We start from the raw sequence: 25,119 nt of genomic DNA, 5'->3' as shown, positions 1-25,119 counted from the left end.
CAGTACATGAGGCTTTGCGTATAGTAGGTGCTTTAATTAATGCTTATTGCATTGATGCAGATGGGGCTTAAATGTTCCCTTCTTTAGGTCACTAAATTGGAATATTGAGATTTCCCCAGATATTCTGTCTCTAGTACAGAAACATCATACAAAGGTAACAAACAAATGGTGCCACTATCGGCATGGGAAAAAGGCCAGTTCTAATGGTTTGCGTATTTATTTCTAATTGTATCTCTCCACTAAAGGAAAACAATCAGGTAGCTTGTTTTTTCTCTGTAATTCAACAAATTTGATTTGAGAACCATTTGTTCAGTACCTACTATGTGCAAGGCACTGTGCTAGGGGACAGAAATACAAATACAAACATGAGGGGCCCCTCTAGGAAAGGGATTCTTAACCTTTTATATGTCATGAATCCCTTTATTAGTTCAATAAAGCCTATAGCCTTCTTCTTAGAACACTATTTTTAAATGTGCAAAATAAAACACATATAGTTACAAAGCAAACCAATTAATGAAACAAAGATGTAAATGCAGACTCTGTATGAAGTTATTTAAAGAGGGGGTAAATACTAAAAACTGGGACCCTGGGCCAAGAAGGGCCTCGTGCAGAAGGTAATAACAGAGCTGAGCTTGGAAGGAAGCTAGGTATTTTAAGAAGTAGAGGGGAGGATTGAGTGCATTTGAGACATGGAGGACGTTACTTGTGCAAAAGTATGGACGTGGTGAGGGTGGAATGTCAAACACAAGGAACAGCTAATAGGTCAGTTTGCTTGGAACAGAGAGCCTAAAGGGCAGTAAAGACAGGTGGGAGGTCTATGTTGGAGAGTTTGAAACATCAAACCAAGTTGTTGCATTTTGTCCTAGAGGCAATAGGCAACCACTGGAGATTTTTCAGTAGGGAGTTCATATGGTCAGATCTGTATTTTAGGGATATCCGTTTGTCAGCTCTATGGAAAATTGGAGAGAAGAAAGGCTGTAAGCATGGTGACTAATGTGGAGGCTACTGTCATAGTCTAGGCTAGAAATGATAAGGGCCAGAGTTAGAGTAGAGGTGGTATGAGTGCAGAGATGGGGCCTGAGGTCAGAGACAGTATGGCAGTAGAATAAGGGACTTGGAAAAATGTTTGGCTATGTGGGTTAAGGGAGAAGGAAGAAGCCAAAGATGGCTTTAAGGTTGTGAACCTGCACATCTTGAGGGATGGTGGTACCTTCAACAGAAACAGACATGTCTAGAGGATGGATGGGCTTGGGGGATAATAAGTACCATTTTAGATGCATTCAGTTTGAGACGCCAGTAGAATGTCCGAGTAGGGATGCTCAGCAGCAGCGTCACAGTGTAGCCTGGAGGAGAGATATTAGGGAAAGATGTATAGATTTGGAAGTTAGGTGTAAAGAGTATTTATTAGTATTAATAGTATACTAGTATAGTATTAGTATAGGAATTAGTATTGGCATAGATCCACGGGGTACTCCACTGCACAGAGCCACACACAGGTCCACGAGGTACTCCACTGCACAGAGCCACGCACAGGTCCACGAGGTACTCCACTGCACAGAGCCACGCACAGGTCCACAGGGATACTCCACTGAACAGAGCCACGCACAGGTCCACGAGGTACTCCACTGCACAGAGCCACGCACAGGTCCACAGGGATACTCCACTGAACAGAGCTACGCACAGGTCCATAGGGATACTCCACTGCACAGAGCCATGCACAGGTCCACAGGGATACTCCACTGAACAGAGCCACGCACAGGTCCATGAGGTACTCCACTGCACAGAGCCATGCACAGGTCCGTGAGGTACTCCACTGCACAGAGCCACGCACAGGTCCACGAGGTACTCCACTGCACAGAGCCACGCACAGGTCCGTGAGGTACTCCACTGCACAGAGCCACGCACAGGTCCACGAGGTACTCCACTGCACAGAGCCACGCCCAGGTCCACGAGGTACGCCACTGCACAGAGCCACACACAGGTCCACGAGGTACTCCACTGCACAGAGCCAAGCACAGGTCCACAGGGATACTCCACTGCGCAGAGCCATGCCCAGGTCCACAGGGATACTCCACTGCACAGAGCGACGCCCAGGTCCATGGGGTACTCCACTCGAAACTACTGTCGCAATGACATGGAGACCATAGCAATTCCTCTTTAAGTGCAGCTGGCCATTCAGGCCTGAATCCATCTGACTGTATTGTTATATCTAATCCATCTTAGGGAACTGAGAAGGAAGGGCCAGATGGGTAGAAGGAGGGCTGAGAGACCGGGAAGTGAAGGGAAGCCAAGGTATGCAGAGGGAGAGGATGGTCAATAGTATCAAATTATAGAGAGGTCAAGTAGAATGAGAGCTAAAAAAAAAGATTTAGTAATTAAGAGATCATTATTAACCTTGGAGAATTTATTTTTCTGTTTCTTGGTGATATTGGGACATAAGATTACAAGCCAGAAGAGTGAGTGGGAGGTGAAGATTGTAGCCAGTAAAGGTAGATGACCCTTCTTAGGAAGTTGGGCTGTGAAAGAGAAAAGATACAGGGGCAGGGAAGGGCATCCGCATTTACATAGCACCTACCATATGCCAGATGCTATTTACAAATATTTTTTCATTTGATCCTCACAGCAGCCCTGCAAGGTATGTGCTGTTATTATCCTCATTTCACACTTGAGGAAACTGAGGCAAATGGAGGTTAAGTGACTGCTGAGCTTGGATTTGAACACAGGTCTTTCTGACTCTAGGCCCGTTGCTCTATTCACTGTGCCACCGTTAGGTACCTCTGAATATAGATATAGGACACTAGTTAGAGGTAAGGTCATTGTCAAGTGAAGGGTTTTTTTTAAAGGTCATAAACCAGATTTATTGCAAAAAGGCCCACAATCTCAGCAGTTGCCTTATCGAAAGGATTTCTGGTAGCGAGCCCAGGCCCCAGGGCCACCAAACTTCTTGGACTTGCAGCGCTTGAGGGTCAGCCACCAGCAGAGTTCGGTCATAATGGATGAGGATGCCTTTTATTTCCTTCTGGGAGGCCTCATCCACGTATTTCTGGTAATAGGCTACCAGGGCTTTGGAGATGGACTACCGGAGATCATAAGTCTGGGTGACATGACCCCGGTATCTACTCCAGCCTCCAGAAGCTTGTACTGCAGGGTGCTAGGCTCAGTCATCTCCAGTGGTCATCCATCCACCTTGACCAGCCCATTGCCTCTCTTGCCGTGGGCCACACTGGTGGCAGTTTTCTTTCCCTCGGAGCCCTGGACAGACTGGAGCGGCCCCCTCGGACCTCATGTTGCTAGCGGGCGGTACAGGCCCAGAGCCAGGGTGCAGGTGGAGGAGGCAGCGGTGGAAGCTGGAGACGGGAGCTCCTCACCAGCGAAGTATGAAACTCAAGTGAAGGTTTCTAAAGATTGGGTAGACTTGGCACATTTTTAGGTGGCATGGAAGGAAGCAGGAATATATTAAGATATTTGGGCATTAGGAGAAAAAATAGAGGACAGTTGGATACTTAAACTTAAAAAACAAAAAAACTAAACCCCAAACAATATTTGAAACTGTTCCTGAAGAGGACAGAGTTGGATGTACTGTGGAAGAAGCAGTTATTTGTCTTCCAAGGACTGATAGAGTAGTGCCACAGAAGCTACAGGGAAAGAAGGAAGGACACAAGGATGGAAGGAATAAGTATTTATTAAGCACCTACTATATGCCAGGTACTATGTTAAGTGTTTTACAAATATTATCTTATTTGATCTTCACAGCAACTCTGTGAGATAGGTGTTATCATTGTTCCCAATTTATAGTTGAGGAAATTGAGGCAAACAGGGTTAAGTGACTTGCCCACGGTCACACAACTCATAAGTGTCTGAAGCTGGATTTGAGCTAATGTCTTCTTAACTTTAGTCTCTATCCACTGCACCACTTCTGCAGTAAGGGACAGGGGTGGAAGGCAAGGAGAGGGGATGGCCTCTCCTTAAGGAGTAGTGGAAAGCTCGTGAGATTAGGAGTCAGAAGACCTGAGCTCATGTCCTAGGTCTGGCATTAATTTCAGGCAAGTTCCTTCCACCTCTGGGTCTTTTTCCTTCTCTGCACAATGAGGAGATGGGGCCAGATTTTGTCTAAGATGCCTTCCTGCCCTACCTTTCTGTGACTAAACCTATTTGGGGATCTTCAGGAGCTCTGGACTGATGAGGTCTGCTGCAGACGCTTGGTCTAGGTATGAGGAGTAGAAAGGGGAAAAACCAGAGTCTCTGTGTCCAAAGAACTTAATTGGGCAGGAGGAAGACTGGGAGGAGAATAAATACACACAAATAAGTGTAGCCTAAGGTGCAATGTGCTCATCCAGGGCAGCAGAGAAAGCTAGATAAAGCCGTCTAGGAACATTTTCACAGCTGGAGGTGGAGAGAGTGGGGCAATCAATGAATTAAAGGAAGGCTGCCTCTGAACTGAACCTTGCAGAAAGAGAAGGATTACAACAATGATAGCTGAGAGAGTATATTCTAGGCATGGGAGAGAGCCTAGACATATGCACGGAGGCAGGAGACAGCAGGGCATGCTTGGTGAACATCTAGAAGGCCAGTTTGGCTGAAAAAAGGAGTTTATGCAGGGGACAAGTATGAAACTAGTCTGGTAAGGTAGGTTGGAGCCAGATGGCAGTGGACTTCAATTGCCTAGCTGAGAAGTTTGCATTTTATCCTATAAGAAATAGGGAACCAAAGAAGATCCTAGTACAGGGGAACGATGTGGTCTGCCATGTGCTTTTGGAAGCTGACTTTTGACAGCTGTATGGAAGATAGATTTGAAAGGGAGGAGACTGGAAGCAGAGAGACCTTCTATTTCATTCTGTATGAATAAAACTTATGTACCCAGGAATAGAGGGAATGCAGAAAATTGGGGAAAAACACTCATAGACAATCTCCAGATAGAATGTGATTGGGTCAGAATATTGTTGTAGTGTAGGAAATGATGAGCTGGTGGATTTAGAAAAAACATGGAAAGACTTGGCCTTATGAAGGAAAGATGCTCTCTACTTTCAGAGAAATAGATGACAGGAGGAAATAAATATAACATGGTCTTATCTATATGCATTTGAGTGTATATATGTGTATGTTTGTGGATGTCTATGCATATGTGTATTATATATGTGTATGAGTATATACTTATATGCGTATACACACACACACATACACACACGTACATATATACACACATATACATATATGCATCCATACTTAATTGTATCCTTTTGCGGGAAGGGAGGAAGGTGAAAAAAATAAAGTAAAAAATGCATAGCAGAGGACAAAAGAAAACATACCAGGATGCAAAGAAAAGCTGAACAGCTTTGAAAATAAGGTGTAGTATTCATTATATAGGTTTTCTTGAAATGGAAATTTATTGCTTTATATTGAATCCTCTCTTATGTTCTGCTGTGTACATGACAATATTTTTTTACTTTTCTTATTTTGTATTTAAGTTTAAAATCAATTTTAAAACTAATAAAGAAAAAAAGAAAGCTATTTCGATAGTCCAGGTGAGAGGTGATGAAGATCTGAACTAGGGAGGTAGTATCTGTGTGAGTAAAGAAGGGGACAGATAGGAGACACATTAGGGATATTGAACTGATAGACTTGGCACATGATTGCCAGGGGCTGAGGAATGATCAGGGTGGAGAGAGACAAAGGAAAGAGGACAAGAAGAGAGACAGAGATGACTCCATGGCATCAAGCCTGGGTGACTGGGAGTATAGTGGTTCCCACAACAGAAAAAGACAAGTTGGGGAAAGGGGAGAGTTTTGGGGAAAAGATCATGAATTCAGGTTTGTACATATCAAGTTTAAGGTACCAATAGGATAGCCATGTGGGGTTGAAATTAAGAAGGGCTTGACGAGAGAACCTGAATTTCCTGAACAGTCTGAAGTTCCCCAAATATCTCTCACCTGGCTTATCAGGAGCAAGCTTTCTACAAGTCTGGCATTCATCTTTCTAGGCCAGGCCTGCACAACTCTCAGCCCATAGGCCACTTTTGGCCCTTGGGCTACTTGTGACATGCCAGAGGATTTCTGGTGGTCTGCAAAAAATGTAGAGGTTTTCCTCTGGGGTGCATGGTCCCATTCACTGTGCTACCAGCTTCCTATAAGACGATAGATTATCAAGTCAGGGTTAGAGGAAGAAATGAGGATAGAGGTGGTTGGTGGTTAAGAATATTGGTATATCGGTTTGTCAATGTGATAATAAGAGAGCGGTCTGTTGCCTTCTTGGGGTATATGTCCCTGACATAACAGAGAAGACCCAAGATTCATCAAAATTGTCAAATGACTACTGTCCACTTATGATGATTCACACAGGACACGATGCTGCCAGAAGAAACCTAAATATATTTATGAAGATTATAAAGTCTTGAGCAAGAAAGAAAACCATAGGTATAAAAGTTGTTTTTCCTCACTGTTGCCAATTGAAGACAAGTGATGCATGAGAGAAAAAACTGTCTGGGGAAAAAAACCACTGGATAAGGGGCTGAGGGTTGTATTTGGACTTCTGGATCATGGATTAAATATAGACATGACAATGGAATATACCTAACAAGGCTAATAATAATATGTTTGTTAGGTGTCTTGAAAATCCCATGAAAAAGGCTTTAAAATAAGGATGGGGGAAAAGGTGAAAACTGCCTACATATGTACAGCTGTCTAGGTTCCATGGAAAGAAGCTACAATGAAGGAAGAATAGTAGAGACATTAAGAAGGTCACAAGAGACAAACTCCAAGAAAGGAGCCATCAGAAAAGCCCTAGATACACAAATGCCCCAAATATAGGCAAGCAAGAGAAACTAGAGGTCCTAAAGTAAGGAGGCAAATTTGACCTCACAGGCATCATTGAGAGTTTGTGGGACAAAACCCATGGCTAGAATGTAGCTTTGAATGGGTATACTTTATTTCAAAGAAACAGAATAAGTAAAGGGGTATTGCAACGAGGTGCCATTATATATTAAGAATGTATATTCATGAGAAAATTCATGAACCAGAGGGGGAAACATGGAATATTTGTAAAAGTTAAGGGGTGTGTGGGAATAGAGGGGGAAAAGAATGAATGAAAAAATCCCTTAAAAAGCATGGGGAAACATAGAAAAAAGATGGTATGGGGGATGTTTGGGGAAATGTAGTGAGCTCTCATCAATGAGCATAGCCCCAGGTGTGAAAAAGGGGATTTTTTGTCAGGAGAATACTACCTTGAAAAATGGGAAAGAGAGGAGCTTCGATTACAAGCCTGGCACAGGGTCACTGGACTTGATGAGAGACTTCAGTTATTCAAACATTGCTGGAGTTCACCCTTCCAAAGACCGAGCAGCTAACAACTTCTTGTCTTGCCTTAATATTTTAATCTTTCAAAAGGAGGGGAATTAACAAGGGGAGATTCTCTTTTGGATATGATTCTCACTGACAGGAAAGAACTGGTCATTGGGGTAGAAATGATGGCAACCTTGGCCAGAAGTGGCCACTTTCTCCTAGTGTCTGTGACAGAGACAGAAGCCAGTGATAATCTGTCATATACCCTAGGATTTGGTAAAACTGAGTTCCTAGTATTTAGAGGATGAGTGGAGCCTATGGATTAAAATTATACAGGGGAATTCATATTGAGGGGTATAGGACACTTTTAAGAATGAATTCTGAAGACACAAAGGGAAAGGGGGAGTTGTTTGAAAAGTCCAGTTTGAGTGCGAGGGGAATCTACCAACTTAGATTAAAAAAAGATATTTACTAAAAATGGAAATAAGGATAGGTAGCAGAGAATGAATACAAATGAATGAATGATAAGTCCTATAAAATAACATCAGGGCTGCTAGGGTTCAGAATGAACTGAAGCTGGTGAGGAAAACTGAGGACAATTGAGAAAAATTTTTTTAACTTGATTTGGGGGAGAAGGATCTAAAAAGAAACAAGACTATTGCTTGTGACAGGATGATGATAACAAATAATAGAGAAGGCAGAGCTGCTCAACTTTTTTTTAGTTTCTGTTCTCTGCCAAGAAAGAACTTTGCGCTGAAAATGAGAACAAAAAAAATGGCTGGCAGTGTATTGATTCCCAAGATAAGTAACTTACTAAGAGAATACCTAGTCGGCCTTGATGAATTCAAGTTTCCTAGCTGAGATGAATGAAATATGGGGGTGCTGAAGGAACTAGAAAATGTGATTTTTATGGCACTGATATTTGAAAGATTACGGAAAATGGGAGAGCTACTAGAAGATTATGGTTGGGCAAATGTCCCAATTTTTTAAAAAGAGAAAAGAATCTTCAAATTATAATCTTGTTAGCTTAACTTTGATTCTTTGGCTTATTCTAGAACAAATCATTAAAGACATGGTTAGTAAACATCTAGCAAAGGAAATGATTACCAAGAGCCAGCATGGCTTAATTAAGGACAGGTCATACCAGGTTAACCTTATTCCTTTTTTTTTTTTGACAGTGTTACTAAACTGGGGACTGCAGTAGATAGAGTTGACCTAGATTTTAGCAAAGCATTTGATGCTGTAAAGGATCTCATACTATTCTTGGACTAGATAGTAATATAATTAGATTCAGAAATGGTTGAATTGTTGTACTCAAGGAGTAGTCCTTAATGAAGGGTTCAATGTCAACTTGGGAGGAGGTGTCCGGTAGAGAGCCTAGGGATCTATGCCTGGTCCTGTGCTTTTTAGTATTTTTATCAGTGATTCAGATGAAAGCATAAATGTTATACTCTCAGCGATGGCAACTTTTGCGGATGACCCAAGGCTCTGAGGGATAGTTCACACAGTGGAGGCCAGTCAAGATTTAAAAAAGAACTTAGCAGGTTAGAGGGTTGTACTGGACCTGGTAAAATAGAATTCAGTAGGGATAAATGTAAAGTCTTACATTTGGGTTCAAAAAGTAAGCTTTACATTACAAGATGGGGAGGCATGATTAGATGGCAGTTAAAAAAAAGATCCAGGGGTTTTAGTAGATTACAACCTTAAGTGAAGTCAGCAGTGTGATGCGGCAGCCAAAAAAAGCTAATGTGATCTTGGACTATGTTAAGAGAAGCATAGCTTCCAGGATCTGAACTAATGGCCTGATCAGGCTACAATTAGAAAACAGTTGCAGGAGAAGGTATCTTCTCATATTTTTTTCTCTAGGATCAAGCTTGTCCTTTATACTTTCACAACATTTAGTTTTGATAGTTTTGCGTTGTTCTTTCCATCTATATTGTTTTTATATTGTTTTCCTGACTTTGCTTACTTTACGTTGCACCGGTTCATGTAATTCTTTTCGTGTGTCTTTGCAGTGCATTTGATGCTTCTTTAAAAGAAACATTTTTATTGATATCTTTTGTCTTTACATTACCTAATTCCATCCCGTAATTCCCTCCTTTGTCCTTCCCTTAGAGCCATCCATATAACAAAAAAAAACTTTTTGAAAAGAAAAAGAGAGGGAAAAAAATCAGCAAAACACATTAATAAAATAAAAAAAGACAATATAGATAATACTTCACGCCTGTGAACCTCCTACATCTGCACAAGAGGGGAGAGTAGCTATGTTTCCTCATAGCTCTAATTTGGGGGCAATGCATATTCACAGTTTTCAACATTTATTTTCATTTTTTTTAGCACGGCTTGTACTTTGTGTTTTACATTGTTGTACTCGTAAATATATATATACATATATATATATATATGTATGTATGTATATATTTCCTTGTGTCTGCTTACATCACTGCATCAGTTCACATAAAACTTTCCATGTTTCTCAGATTCAGTATATTTATCATTTGTTACAACACAGTAGTATTCTATTGCATTCTTGTACCACAAATTGTTTATCCATTCCTCAATCAATGGGCATCTACTTTGTTTCCAGTTTTTTGTTACTATGAAAAATGTTCCTCTTAATATTTTGGTATGGGGGAACCTTTCTTTTAGTCAATGACCTCCTTGAGGTACATGTCTCGCAAAAGAATCTATGGGTCAAAGGGTATGGACATCTTAGGTAGTTGATTTGCATAATTCCAAATTGCTTTTCTGAATGGTTGTACCAATTCACAGTTCTACCAACAATGCATCAGTGTACTTGTCTTTCTACAAACCCTCCAAAATTTGATGAATGTGAGGTGAAATCTTAAGATTGTTTTGATTGGCATTTTGCTAATCATCAGTCATTTGGAGCACTCTTTCATGTAGTTGTTAATAGTTTTCAGCTCTGCTTCTAAGAACTATTCTGTTCATGTCTCCTGATCTCTTCTCTTGTTTTTGTTCCTCATGTTCTTTCTCCTGTCCCATGACACCTTATAAAAATAAATGAGGGGCCAGATGAGGTAAATACCTTTGCCCAGTCTAAAAAGGAGTCCTGGTAAAATCAGTGAGAGGGTTTGTTCTTTTCAACCTATTCCCTCACTATCTAATCCCAGTTGCCTTCCTGAAGTGCGTGTCTTTAAAGGCTAAATATGACTCGGGAGAATTGTATAAGAGGAAACATTGGAAAATAATAGAAATGACATTCACAGTTGCAGATACGATTCATCATGGATGCTTCTTGATGACCTTCTAGTATAACATTGATATAGTTACAATTTAGATGGGGTCTGACTTGACTTAGTCCAGCGACCTTGAACACTCACTTCCCTTTCCCGGGCTTCGGTACCTTTTGCTAAAAAATGAGAGGGTTGGACTAGATAATTTATTCCTACTCTAATATTCATCAATTCTATGAATCCTAGAGTTGATAAAGATCTCAGAGGACATAGGAACATATTTAAAGCTGGAAGGGATCTTAGAGGTAATCTAGTCCAAAATCCTCATTTTATATGCTAAAGGACAATCTTGGAGGAATGACTTTCCCAGGGTCACTGAGATGATAAGTGGCAGATGTAGGATCAGGCATATTTTCCTTCTCCTAACCTTTTTCCCTTTCTTTTTTCCCCTTTCCTTCCCCCCACCCCCATCTCAATTTTTTAAAAATTTTGAACTTTAAAAAGAGCATTTTCATATAGACTAATACACAGAAAGAATTCTATTGTTTCATTGTTTTTCTTTACATTATTGCCTTCTCTGTATAAATTGCTTTGGTTTTGGCCACTTCACTTTGTAGTTCATACTACTCAGGATTCTCTGAAACCATCTCTTTCATTATTTCTTATAGTACAACATTATTTTATTACATCAATATACCACAATTTGTTCTGGGTATTCCCCAGTTGCCTAAGAGGCAGTCTAAGCCTCCTCTTACATGCTAGTTCTTTGCGTCTCTTCCCTCCCATGTTCCCCTTACCTAACCTTTGGCTCCCCCCTTCAGGATATGGAAGTTTGTTTTGCTCATAACTGACAAGCTTGTGACCCTTCCCAGCATTATCTTACTGCTTTACTCCTGCTGTCTAACCAATTGTTTCTTGCTGAGGTTAATGTATTTCTACACCAAACTGTGTGTATGTATTTTTTAATATATATTAATAATAACTCCTTTGTCCATTTCGGATAACAGTGAGAATCATCTGATGCCCATTTCTCCCAACTATTCCTCCCTGTTTGTATACTCTTCTCACTCAGCCCAATAACCAGTTCCTTTTTTCTATATTAGCATATTCTTCCTTTTACCCTATTCTCTCTTTCCCCTCTCAGAACTAAACCAATCCACTTCCATGTCCTCTGTTTTTCTTATTTAACTCCTGTAATGTCCTTTGACAACATTAAAATTCTCAAGGGACATTTGTTTCTTTTCCATATATTAGAATGTTAGCACTGCATCATCATACAGCTCCTTCTAATTACTCAAATAAATTTGCCTAAGTTTCTCTGAATTCTTCTTTTTACATTTGAGAGTTGCTACTTTGCTTTAGTTTTTTCATCAGAAATATTTGAAAGTCCTCTATTCCATCAAAGGTCAATTTTTTTCCCTCTGTGGGGAAGACAAGATATTCTTGTTTATAAGCCTATCTCTTTTGCCTTTTGTAATATTGTATTCTAAGATCTCCTTTCATATGAGGTAGAAACAGTTAGGTCTTGTGTGATTCTGACTGTAGTTCCTTAAAAATGTAAACTGCTTCTTTTTGGGTGCTTAAATTATTTGTCTGTGATGTGGGAGGTCTAGATTTGGCTATGATATTTGCATTGCTTTTTCCTTTTGGGATTTCTTTCAGGATATGATCAGTCAATTCCTTATTTCTTTACCCCCTGGTTCTAATAGATCTGGGCAATTTTAATTTATGGTTACTTGAAGTACAGTGTTCAGGCTTTTAAAAATATATCATGGTATTCAGGAAGTTCAGCACAGTTGTTTTTGATATCAGATATCTTACATTTTCTTCTACCTTTTTAATATTTTGATTTTGTCGTAATATTTCCTGCTGTCATGTAGAGATTTCTTTTTTGATTTATTCTAGTTTTGAGGGAGTCTATTTCTTAGGAAAGATTTACTGCTTTCTCTTTTAAGCCACTTATTCTCCCAATTCTTTTATTTTTAAAATTTATAATCCCTTGCTTCATTTTTTCTAGGTATTCATGTGTATGTGGACAATTTTTTCTCCTTTGCATCTCTTTTTGCAATTATTAGGGTTACTCCTTCACTTGGGGGAACTCTATGTTTGTTATAATTTTTGATAGGCCTATTCACTGAATGGACATTACCTCACTCTGAATACCTGAAAAGGCTTTAGCCTAAAAGGGCCAGGTATCCCATTGCGTCCTGGGCCATCTCCAGTCATCCTGATGAATGTCTTGTCAATGGACCCAGATGGCTCCAGAGGAGAAAGTGAGGCTGGTGACCTTGCACAGCCCTCCCTCATTCAAATCAAAGTCAACTGCAAGTCATGTCATCATCTCCCTGATGCCATGGTCCTCTTTGAAAATGAAGGACAAACATAACAACAATTTTTGATACCAGTCAGTGTTTTTTTCTTTGACTTGCTCATCTCTCTAGCTTTATTTTCTGAATTAGGTCTTTGGGTCAGGGCCAGTCTCCTTTCCTTGGATGTGATGATCTGCTTTGCGTGGTCTTGCTCTGGGTTCCCTGGGTTGTTGTGCTGACCTCCACCTCCCGAAGTTAGATTTCCCCTTGGATATTTCAGCTTCAGAGTAATAGCTCTTCAGGGCTTTCTATGGTGTCTCAGAACAGAGTGTTATGGACCTCAGAGTCCCTGGGCCAGGGATGTCTTAGGCTGAGTGCAGTTGCACCATATGGATTCAGTGTCCCTGTTCACTCATCATTGCTTCTTTCCTTCTTCCAAGGTTCTCACCCTGGGGCTATTTCAGTGGAGTCCTTTGCTGTAGCTGCTTGTGGGCATAGAGCCTTGCAGGTTACATGTATCTTGTCTCTGGCACTCTTTGGCTGGAGGGGTCCCCTTTCCTATTGTCTGTGGGCTTATAGTTGACTTCTTGTGTAGTTTGGAAATGGAAGAAGTCATTGTCATTTCTCATTGAATTTCTTGGTCCTTATCATATAGGCTGTGAACTCCGAGGGTTTGGTTAGAGTAGGTATTGGAAACCGGGCAGCCTGCCTTCTCATCCAGGCAACCATGTCAGAGCGTCTTCAGCACTCTTTCCTACTGTATCAAACTACTGCCCAAATTCCACCCCCATGTGGAAACTCCTCTTTACAGAACCTCTGACAGATGGTATTCCAAATTCTACTTGAACATTTACTGCTCAGTTACTGAACAGTTACTGTAAGCTTACTGTCTACCCAGGAAACCTTTATTAGTTTATTAAAATTGCTTTGTTAGGAAGCTATTCTTTATATTAGGTCACAATTGGCCTTCCTGTACTTTCCACTCTGAGATGCTTTTGCAAAATCATATTATTGTGTCATATACCATAGCACACCCTCCATCTGTATTTGGTGCTTTATTAAAGGTTCCCCAAATTCACCGTTGGCTTTCTCCAGAACTCCAGTGTCCGACAGCCAGGGGTTTCTGTGCCAACAACCCGATTCTATCCTTTCTTGGACTCTGTTTTAGGCAGTAGCCTCTGTGACAGAGCATTTCAATTCAACAAGTGTTCACTGAGCCCCTACTATGTGCAAAACTGTATCTGATGTGAAGAATATGTGACCTGGCTGCTTTGAAAGCTAAAAATAAAATACCATTTGTCAAGTTCTTGGAGTTGTTTCTTTGGATCTAGGTTGCCTCCCCCAGTTTCAACCTCTTCTCCCACCTTCAGTAGGTTAAAAGATGGCATAGATCTTAAACTCCTGTGTGACAAACTTCCTGATCTAGCACCCAAGCTCCTCACCCCACGTTCTCCTGGCGTGTCAATTTGAGACAAGCCTGTAAGGAGCCTATAAGTCATAGGACAATGGAAATGATAGTAGTCTTCAAGCCCATTGATTAATGAAAACATGGCCCATTGGACACAGAGTAGATGGTTATAAATGGTGCTGTCAGGATAAAGTAATTATTGTATTAATAAGGACGCTGTTCAAAACCAGGGACTGAAATACAAAAAAAAGTTGTGATAGAACATCTTGATGTACTCGTGCTGGTGTATTGTGATCATGGCAGAGTCTGTAGAATACTCAAAAGGAAGTTTTATCCAGTCTCGTCTTGGCTCTTACATATGTCTATATGGCTGTATTTTTATTGACTTAGTACCAGCTCTAACTAGATACTGCCAATTGACTAAAGTTGGTTGCATACACACAGTACCACTTCCAGCGGGAACAGGAAAAAACGAGCATATCTTATTGTACCTGAAACACTCTATGATATGTACTAAATATTATGACTACTCCGAGCCCTGCAATAATTGATTCACCCACACAGCCATTTAGTCTGCGAGCTGTTCGTTTTACAAATTCTACAATCTTTTAGAAATTCTTTCAGTGAAGAAGATTGCTGCCTGGCCTCAGATTCATTATGGTGATTGAATCCTCTTCAATAGAGAACTGTTTAAAGAGAGCACATGCCTGTGTGTCTCACTCAGAGTGAAGGCACATAGGTTAAAAGCTTGTCTGGGTGGCATAATTCACTGCTGCTGTGCCAAACAATCACATCGTATTGTGACCTTCATAAGATACAAAAAGGCAACAGTATGGAGCTAGTCTTTTTTTTTTAAACCCGCTTACAGTTTTAGCTCCCTAACATCTGAAGCTCAGAGAATTCCTAATTAAATAACCAATTAATAATGTAGAATAGAAAAAGCTATTTTTTTCTAGACACAAAATCATAATTAATCAGAGTACAAAAACCTGCCCGTCTTTATATCAGAAAAATATAGACTAGGTATTTAAATATTCCAACACACCTGAACCTTGGCCATCCGTCATTGTTATGACTTAAAACATCTCAGACTAAATTAGGTTTTGTTTGTCTAGAGCAGTGAAAGTCAGATGGCTTGAATGACAAAATTAGAACATGCTCAAATCACTGAAACAAAACTGCATAAAAGGAAAGATGTGCAGAAAGAGGGTTGCTAGTTTTGAACAGAAATCTTCCCTTATATTTTCTTTTAAACAGTATAAATTTGGGGTCCCCCAATAAAGGTTTCAGAAATTCCCTGCTAATCCTTTGTTGAATGCAAAACAAACACATATCCTTGGTTTTCTTTCTTTATTTTCTTAGGTGACTTTTATTCCCATACCATCACATTTCCTTGTTTATTTCTTCCTCCCACCCCACATCCTCATCACCGCCCTAGTCCGCCATTAAGGTCAATTATTTAAGGTTGCCTCTTGAATGACCCTCTCTCTGCAGTGTTTTATATGCTGCTTGGCAAATTTGCCTTATAAAAAGAGACTTGTGTACCCCATCCCCACTATTTATATATGAGAATATTGTGTATACGTGGACTATATCTTTGGAGGAGAAAACCCAAGTGTGTATGTAACATAGTTATAGTCATTGTGTAGATTAACTGAAGGTCGTGGTTTACCAATGGTCCATTAAACAACAGGAAATAAAGTGCATGGGTGTATTTATGGAATCAAGTTTGCATTTGGGTTCCATCCAGTTAGCAAGAATTTGCTGTGTCCCAATGATACGTCCATTTCTGTGGTAGACCCTGTCGGATAAAGGAGAGAAGATTCAGAGACTGCCCTTGGGTTTACGGTCTACACTCAGGTACCTAAGTCCTCTCCTAAGTAATAACAGTGCTATGTGTCTAGAAGGGGAAAAAATTAGGTCAGAGGAAAAGGAAAACCTTCACAGAGGAGATAGGCTTCTGACCAGTGGCTTGCAAGGGAAACAAATTTTCATCTTATACTTTTGATTTATAATTTAATGCTACCCACTGAGGATGTTTATTTTCTTCTAAGTTTATGAAGAAATTTAATGAAAAGAATGATTTTCTGTTGTATTTGTTTCTAATGCTAGACACAGGAACCTTTAAGTTACTCAGTAGTCAGGAATTTCACCAGAGGAGGGTACAGTCATCATGGTCCAAATCTTTTTTTTTTTCAAATGACTCCTAAATATATGTATTAAATTCATTTACCTTCTCTGGAGGAGGGGCTAGGAAGGATAGTAGGGAGAATGGGCACTAGGATGTGTTTCCTTAATGGGGTTATGGACTTCAACCTTGTTGTTCTTATTCATGGAAAACGCTTAATAGATCCCTGTTGTTTGCTGACTGGCAGCTCAAACAAGGCAGCATTCATCTTACCTTGAATAATATGGGACATATACACAAACGTGTGTGTGTATTTTAAGATTTACCTGTTACTGATCATATACAGCCAGTGCTGGGATAGTTGCCTCTTCCCATTTGGGGAAAAACAAAATGTCTGCCCCAAGGAATATGTATGGTGATGTATCTGGTTGGTGAAGAAAGTAAGATAGAACCAGTATAAGGGGAAGGGTGCAGGAGAGAACAATCAAGAACAGAAAGAAAAGGAAAAGAAAGGGAAGGAAAACATTGAAGAGGTTCTTTGCCATCAGAGAATAGATGACTGTTTGGAGATCGAATGGCTTCACATTTGTAACTAAGCTATTTATTTATAAAGATTGTTTGGCACTTGTAGAGGGAGAAATGGTACCACACCCTCAACATTTTCACTTTGAGAGACAAGGAGCCAAAATCCTGACAGGATCTATGGGTCAGGACCTCAGGACTATAAGCAACTCTGGCAATTTATATGCATCTTTGGGATAAATTGTTGCTTATTTAAGAATTTCTGTTTGTTTCTATCCTTTAAATACAACTTTATTCAATCTTATGAACCACCTGCTTATAAGCAGGTAATTGACCTCCGTGTGCTTCGGATGCTATGTATATGCTATATCAGGTTTCTTGGATGTGAACAAATGATCCAAGAGAGTGAAAACATCCCCCAAAGTATACCTGCTCCCTTCATGTCATGAGAGTCTCTGCCATACGGGGTATGTATACATTGTCTTGCCTCTTCACAACAGGCCTCTGAGGTATATAGTTTATTATCTCTGTTTTATAGTTAAAGACCCTGGAGCTCAGAGGGATTGAATTACCTAAGGGTCACATGAGTGAAAAATGGTGGAGCAAAGATTTCCACCAAAGTTATCTGACTTCTTCCATTTATAAGGCAGCACTTCACAGTGGAAAGAACATTGAATTTGTCAGATGAAGGGTTCAAATCTCAGCTCTTCTATTTGCTGCTTACATGACCTTGGTTAAGTGACAACCTCAGTTTCCTCAACTGTAAAATGACAATGTTGGACTGGGTGACCTTCTGAAGGCCCCTTCCAGCTCTAAGCTGTCATTCTATAGTTCTTTTCTCAAAATACCTTGTGGCTCTAACGCTGGGGGGAGGGGCGGGGATAGGGGGCCTTTTACAGAAGGAGGGATTTGAGCTGAGTCTTTAAGGAAGCCAGGGAAACTAGGAGGTGGAGACAAGGAAGGAAAGCATCCCAGGGATGGGGACAACCAGTGAAAAGGCACTGAGCTGGGAGAGAGAGAGCACCAGCGAAAAATCCAGTGTTGCTGATGGTATAGCGCGTGGAGAGAAGTAAAGTAAAAGACTGGAAAGATGGAAAAAGCCCAGGTTGTGAAGGGCTTTAAAAGTCAAACAGAGCATTTTATATTTGACCCTGGAGGTGACACAGATCCAATAGAATTTATTGAGTGGGGGAATGGCATAGTTAGACCTGAGTTTTAGGAAGATTACTTTGGTAGCTGAGTGGAGGATTGGGATGGGGAGAAACCATCCAGGAAGCTATTACAATAGGTAAATGTGAGTGATGAGGGCCTACACCAGGGTAATAGTTATGTGACTAGAGAGAAGGGGACATTAAAAAGAGATGTAGCTCAGATGGACTAGAGGAATAGGTCATTGGAATGGAGTAGATTGAGTAATTGGGCAGTTAGGGTACTTGAGGGAGTAAGTATCAATATGTGTGTGGAAATTTCTTGGTATGAGGCAGCTAGGTGGTGCAGTGGATGGAGCAACAGCACTGGAGTCAGGAAGACTGGAGTTCAAATCTGGTCTTAGACATTTACTAGCTGTGTGACCCTGGGCAAGTCATTTAACCTCAAAAAAAAAAAGAAAAAAAGAACTCTAGTATGAGGGCAGAAGTCAGGGTGGAAAGATAATGAGTCATGATCTTATTGAGGAAGGTGAGAATGTCCTGGGTTTGGTGGATGAAAAATTTGGATTGAATAAACCTCCAAGGAGGACAAGTAATTAATGGTGGTAGAAGGAGAATCTGGAAGTGTCGATAGGGAGCAAAGAGTATTCTGACTGTCCTATCATGTCCATTGAGTCAGGAGGTAAAAGTGAAAGCTTTTACCTCTGGAAAGGGTATTCAAGGATACGGTGCTGTCAGGAGGGAGCCAGGTCTCAGGGAGAGCCAGAAGATGGAGTGAGAAAAGGCTGAAGACGAAAGCATGCTCTTTAGCCATGGAGCAGGTGTTTCAGAAAGAGTAGTGGAAAGGGTGAGTAGACCTGGAGTGGGACATTTGTGGGGTAGGGTTGAGGGAGACAGAAGTAAGGGAGCAGGCAGTGGGGAATGGGATTTGTGCAATGACAATTTTCAATGACATTTCAGAATTACTGGGATGGGGAGAGAATGAGGGCAAGAATATGCTAATCACTGAAAAATAAGTCAAAGCAGAATATCAGTGGATGGAGAGGTTAGTTGAGGGAGGCAGGCAGGTGATTGAACTGTTCAAGGCCTGGCCAGAGGGCTGATACCATATTAGGTGCTGGTGTTGTGTCCTGAAGGCTCAAGAGGCCCAAGGCGGCAGGCAGGAGTGGTTCGTTTGTGTGGAGCTGAAGGCCTCTGAAGGATTGGCTAGGGGGCTGGAGCAAAGACAGAAGCTACAGACCAGCAGCCTGGGTCTGGGGGATGATGCAGGGTTCCCTGCAGTATGAGGTAAGGTACTTGCTTTACCTTATAACAGATCTGTGAGGTAGAGGCTACAGGAATTATTCCTCAATCCTCTCTGTTTCTCCCCACTCCACCTATTTTATAGAGGCTCAGAGAGGGAAAGTGATTTGTCTAAGATTCTGGAGTCAGAGGTTCTGGGTTCAAATATCACTTCTGATGATTATTACCTGTGTGACCTTGGAAAAATCACTTAACATACCTCAAAATCTTCATCCTCTAAAATGAGAAGTTCCACTAGACATCCCTTCTAACTCTATGAGGCTAAGTGTGGGAGGCAGGATTGGAACCCAGTTGTCTCCTGATTCAAAACAGGACTCATTCCACTATTTTATGTGACATTGGAGGCAGTGGTTCCTAATGTTTTTGTTCTGCAAACCCCTTTTAACAAAAAAATGTGTTGTGAACCCCCAGGGTAATTTAATATACTACTCATAATATTTTAGATTTATTCATTAAGTGCTTATAATAACTTTTGCCCTAAAAAGCTCCAAATTAAAATTTACATTGCATAATTATAATTATAAAATTTTATTCTGCTTATAATTAATAAAACTCTAAATATAAAATTATAAATCTCTAATTATAAAATAATTATGAATATTTTATGTGTGACATTCTGTAAGAATTAAAAGAAGTAATCCAGAAAGACCTCATATGCTTACTATTATCTATAAGACTCTCTCTTAAACATTTATTTTACAAATTTTGTTAAATATAAATAATACTTTAATGAAATAAGTTACAACTTGGAAGATGTTTAACATAATATAATAATCACATGTAAACTTAATTTTGATGTTCAACTTTTTTTTATTTGAACAAAGGTTTGCAATATTTGGCTCAACATAAGACAAACAGAGTCTTAAATCTGATTATTTCTGTATTTTGATTTAAAGCAAGAATAAAGTAAAAATGCTCACTCACACAAATATGTGGTGGAAAAGAGCAGGAGAATTTTATAAGTTCTCATGTTGGGAAACAGAAATGGATTTATTTATTTTTAGTCTAGCCAATCCACAAAAATGAATAGCTAATTATGATATAAAATATTAACAAATACTACATAAAATGATAAATGTCCTTAAAGTTCACTTGCACGTATTGCTTCCTTTATAAATGGTTATATGTAAACTAACCTTGATAAAGAAGGGATCTCTTCAGATGTGATTTCTTCTTTCCAACCACTGGTGCACTGGCTGTATGCTCAAACACTACTAAACTATGGTTGTCAACCAGTTAATTTGAGAATCTGCCATGTAGAAGAATAATAACATAAGTAGAAGATAAGTTTAACTCAGAAAACAGCCTTAATACTGCAATGACAGGCAATACAAGGTTAGTTTCTGCGGAACTTTTGTGACGGTCTATGACGGTTTCAAGATTATGCCCAGAGATTATGGTTTTCAGTTTAACATTTATATTGCAATACAAATGCTTGTAACATTTTGATCATGTGATTACCCAGCTGAAGAGGGTAGGATTTCAGGGTGACAAAGGGGAATGAGGGAACTATTTTGGTGCACAAAATGTAAGTGAGGGAATATGGATATATCCCACCATCTGTTGGGAATCGATTTTCACTCAATGGTTGAACCCTCATGGCAGTTTGAAAACAATTTGATGACAAGTTGAGAAACTGCAAGAACATGTTCCGCTTAGAGGCAAGTAACAGTTTGATGTAATCACTGCATGAACACAAAATTGTTGTGTGCATGATCAGGACAGTTTTGAATCACCACAGAAACAAAGCTATAATGTTTTAATCATGTATACACTTGTCACAGAGGAAAATATATTTTAAAATAATTGGGCAGTTATTTACTGCTTAAGTCATTATTGAAGAATTTTTAGTGTGAACCACCACTATGACTATAGTACAGGATTACTACATGACTACATGACTATCCTACACGACTAGTAGAAGAATCATAATTTGAGCCCTTGTCTTCTGAATGCAAGTTAAAGTTTCTTTCTACTTGTACTATGCTGCCTGCCACCTCAAGGTGCTTTTGTCTTCATCTAGATAGCTTCCTCTTATATTCTCTATTATATTCATAGAGACCTGGCTGCCTCCAGAAGTCAATACATGCCTACTCTCTCATGCTGAGTATTTCTTCTCTCATGCCATCCCACTGAAACCAAGAAGGGAAATTTCTTATTTATTTCTTACTTCTTACTGTCACCTCCAGACCCATGCTCATCACTCAACATCTCTTCTTTGGGAGGATTTACTCCACCTATCTGTATAACCTTGTCCAAATCCTTGTTTTAGTCATTTACTGACCTTTTGATCAGCCTCTCTCTTTTCTCAGGTTCAGTATCTGGATCACATTTTACTTCCATCTCAACTTCTATCCTTATACTTGACAATATAGTCCAGAAAACTCCTAGCATTCTTTTTGGTCATAGGCTGTCTCTGCACTAGGCACTTCCCATTCTTCCTGCTCTATCCCTTTTCTGGAACACCCTCTCTTACTGTCCCCATTCCTCTCAATATTTGGAATCTCTTTTGTCCAGAACTTTACAGTATAGAAAATTTCAGATTCTTTGTTTTTTGGAGACAATGACTTGCCCAGGGTCACATAGCTAGTGTCTAAAGCCAGGTTTGAACTCCTGACCCCAGAGCAGATGCTCTATCCATTATGCCACCTAGCAGCCCCTATTTTTTCTTTTCTTTTTTTGGGAGGCATTGGTTTTAAGTGACTTGCCCAGGGTGATACATCTGGCCACACAGGTCTGGCCTCAAGTGTCTGAGGCCAGATTTGAATTAAGGTCCTTTGATTCCAGGGATGTTGTAGAAACCTTCAGATTCTTAACTAACTGATCCTTCCCTGCCTGTAATATTGGAGGTGAGAAACAAGTTAGATCAACTTGATTGAGACCCTTCCCCTTACTAGAAAGCCCCTGACTTTTTTTCCATTTTTCATGATCTGCCCTGATTTGTTCAGTGAGGACAGTCTCACACTAAGAGCTTAGTATAATAATAAGCCAAGTCCTTGGAGCAGCCATCATAGAGTCTCTCCTTTTGCCTTGGTCTACCATCCTGCACAAGGTGCTCTGGTAATATCTGATTGTATTCCTTCTCTGTTTCCCTTTGAAGGTGCTAACTACTGCCCTAGTTAGGAGTGGATGATGTCTTGCTTTGAATTATAAGTGGATCCCCCAGTTTGTTTGTTTGTTGAGATGGAGAAGAGGTAAGATGGGTGAAGCTACTTTCTCCTAAGTTATTAATGATCTTTCAGTTGCCAAATCTGATGGCCTTTTCTCAATCCTCATCTTTCTTGATCTCTCTGCATCATTTGACACTGAACACCTTCTCCTCCTGGATATTATTTTTTCTCTCTGGGTTTCCAAAGCCTTGTGCTCCTGGTTCACCTACCTGTCTGATTCTTCTCTGATGTCCCGTGCCGGATCATCATCCATGCACCATTGGGAACTATGGGTTCCCTTCTGCCATCTGTGAAGATGGCAGTGCCCAATCATAGAGGTTTCATTATTTGCAAAGCATGGGGGATTCCATCAAACCTGAGGAGATTCAACTTCTCACAGTCAAAGGTTTTTATACCTCAGATAGATAGAAGCAACACCTGAGGTATGAGGGCCAGTGGTTCAAGCCATAATTCTATGCACTGAACAAATCCTGAGGACAATTTCCTTGCTATTTTACAGAAAAAACAGCCCAGTTTACATGAAATACATGTTGTTCACATCACAATCTTCCACCTTTTCACTGACTCTCCTTTATGTCAGGCATGTACTCCATCCTCATCACCATATCTTAAAATCCTTAACTTCCTTCAAGGCTGAGTCATTTCCCATGTAAAGAATTTCCTGAGCTCCCCCAGCTTCCTGAGTTGTTACTACTTTGGTCCTTCTGAATTTACTTTGTATTTGCTTACCTGTGTAAGCAGGTGTACATGTTGTCCACTCACACGTGTCCTCTAGCGGCTGTTAGCTCCTTGATGTCAGAGACTTTTTATTTTTATCTTGTCACCCCTGGTAACAATCAGCTGATACAGAGGTAATAGGTAACTAATAAATAGTTGTTACCTGTTGCCCATTTTCTCACAGTAAGTAGGAGAGGGGAAGACCGGGGGAAAATTTGTCCTTGCTTGAAGACAGTTGGAGAGGGAAGGACGAATGAACTTTGTGACCTTGGATACGTTCTTTCCCTTTTCTGAGCCTCAGTTTTCTTATCTGTAAATTGAAGTGGTTGTGCTATATGATATCTCAGCTCCTAATTCTAACATATATGGATTCCAACTATGTGCTGGATCGCATCTCCAGTTAAATGTCCCACTGGCACCTCAGAGTTAATGTATTCAAAACTGAAACCATCACCCACATCTGTTCTTCCTGACTTCCATGTCTGCCAGGGGTGCCACCATACTTTCTGTAACCCATACTTCAAACTTCAGTTGCCTTTGACTTCTCCCTTTTCTGTCCCTTTTCTTCTCACTTCCGTAGAGCATCAGTCACTAAATTCTATTGATTTTTTTCCCATTAAAATGTCTCTTGTATCTCGCTTCTTTCCATTCCCATTGCTACCGTCCAAGTTCAGACCCTTGTCACATCTGACCCGGACTATTGCAAAGGCCTTCAAACCATTTTCTTGGCTTCCATTCCCTTTATAGTCCATCCTACACATCGCTGTGAAATTTAATCTTCCTAATGCACCCATATGATTGTGTCATTCCCTTGCTTAGAAACTTTTAATGGCTCCCTGTACCTACCAAATAAAGTTCAAACTCAGCTTGGCAATCACGGTTCTACATGCACCAACCTGGACTTCAAGTCCTAACAGGATGTTTAGCCTGGTGGAGAGAAGACTCAGGAGGTATTTCCTATGGTCATAAAATATTTGAAGGCCTGTTACATAGAAGAGGGCTTACACTTTTCATGCTTGTTGCCACAGAGCAGGGCTAGTACAAGTAGTAACAGCAGAGACTGATTTCTGTGATATGCAAGGAAAAACTTCCTATCCAAGCTGGCCTTACATGAATAGATGGCCTCAGGACTTAGTGGGTTCCCCATTGGTGGCAGTCTTCAAATGGAGGCAAGATGACTGTTTACTGGAGGTGTTGTTGGAGGGATTCTTGGTGCTGGATGTGGGGGACTTGGGTTCAGACATTGGTGTGGTGATTTGTTGTTGCCTGTGTGACCTCGGGCAGGTTTATTTAAGCTGTCCTGGCCTCAGTTTTCTCATCTGTAAAATGAGAGGCTGGACTAGAATGCCCTGGAGATCCATTCTAGCCCTGATCTTAGGATCTTTTGAGGTCAGATTCACATTTCACTTTTTTTATGAAACTTGTATGTATTGCAAACTGGGAAGTGACTTCTCCTTCCAGATCCCGTATGGTATTTTATATCACAGTTATTTGTGTACTGGGCCTCTCCCCTTTGTTAGATTGTAAATCACTTGAGGACAGACATTGTGCCTCTGTGTCTCATATTGGAGAGGCAACATGATATAGTGGAAAGTATACTGGACTCAGAGTTAGAAGGGACATGCTGAAATCTCACCTCTGACCCTCAATAGGTATGTGAGCACAGGCAGTTTGCTTAGCCTCTTTGAACCTCAGTTTCTTCATTTGTAAGATGGGCATAATACTATATATAAAGTTTCCCTGACTAGGTTGTATTGAGGATCAAATGAGGTCATGTAGGTAAAGAGCTTTGCAATACTTAAAATGCTAAAAAAATATAATTCATATAACTCCGTTATAAAATTATAATCATTATTTTTTACCTTACACAGAGATCACATGCCCACTAAATGCTAGAAGATATACAAGAATATAATAATGCACGTTTATACATGGGTGTGGTAG

General features: G+C 40.3%; 1 pseudogene; it reads right to left on the bottom strand.

Moving 5' to 3' along the window:
* Window positions 1-2,892: 2,892 nt before the first annotated feature.
* Window positions 2,893-23,207, bottom strand: LOC118842248 (annotated as a pseudogene).
* Window positions 23,208-25,119: the final 1,912 nt, after the last annotated feature.

Source organism: Trichosurus vulpecula, chromosome 3 (assembly GCF_011100635.1).
Source record: "Trichosurus vulpecula isolate mTriVul1 chromosome 3, mTriVul1.pri, whole genome shotgun sequence".
Classification (NCBI taxonomy): domain Eukaryota; kingdom Metazoa; phylum Chordata; class Mammalia; order Diprotodontia; family Phalangeridae; genus Trichosurus; species Trichosurus vulpecula.
This window is presented reverse-complemented; position numbering and strand designations above follow the sequence as displayed.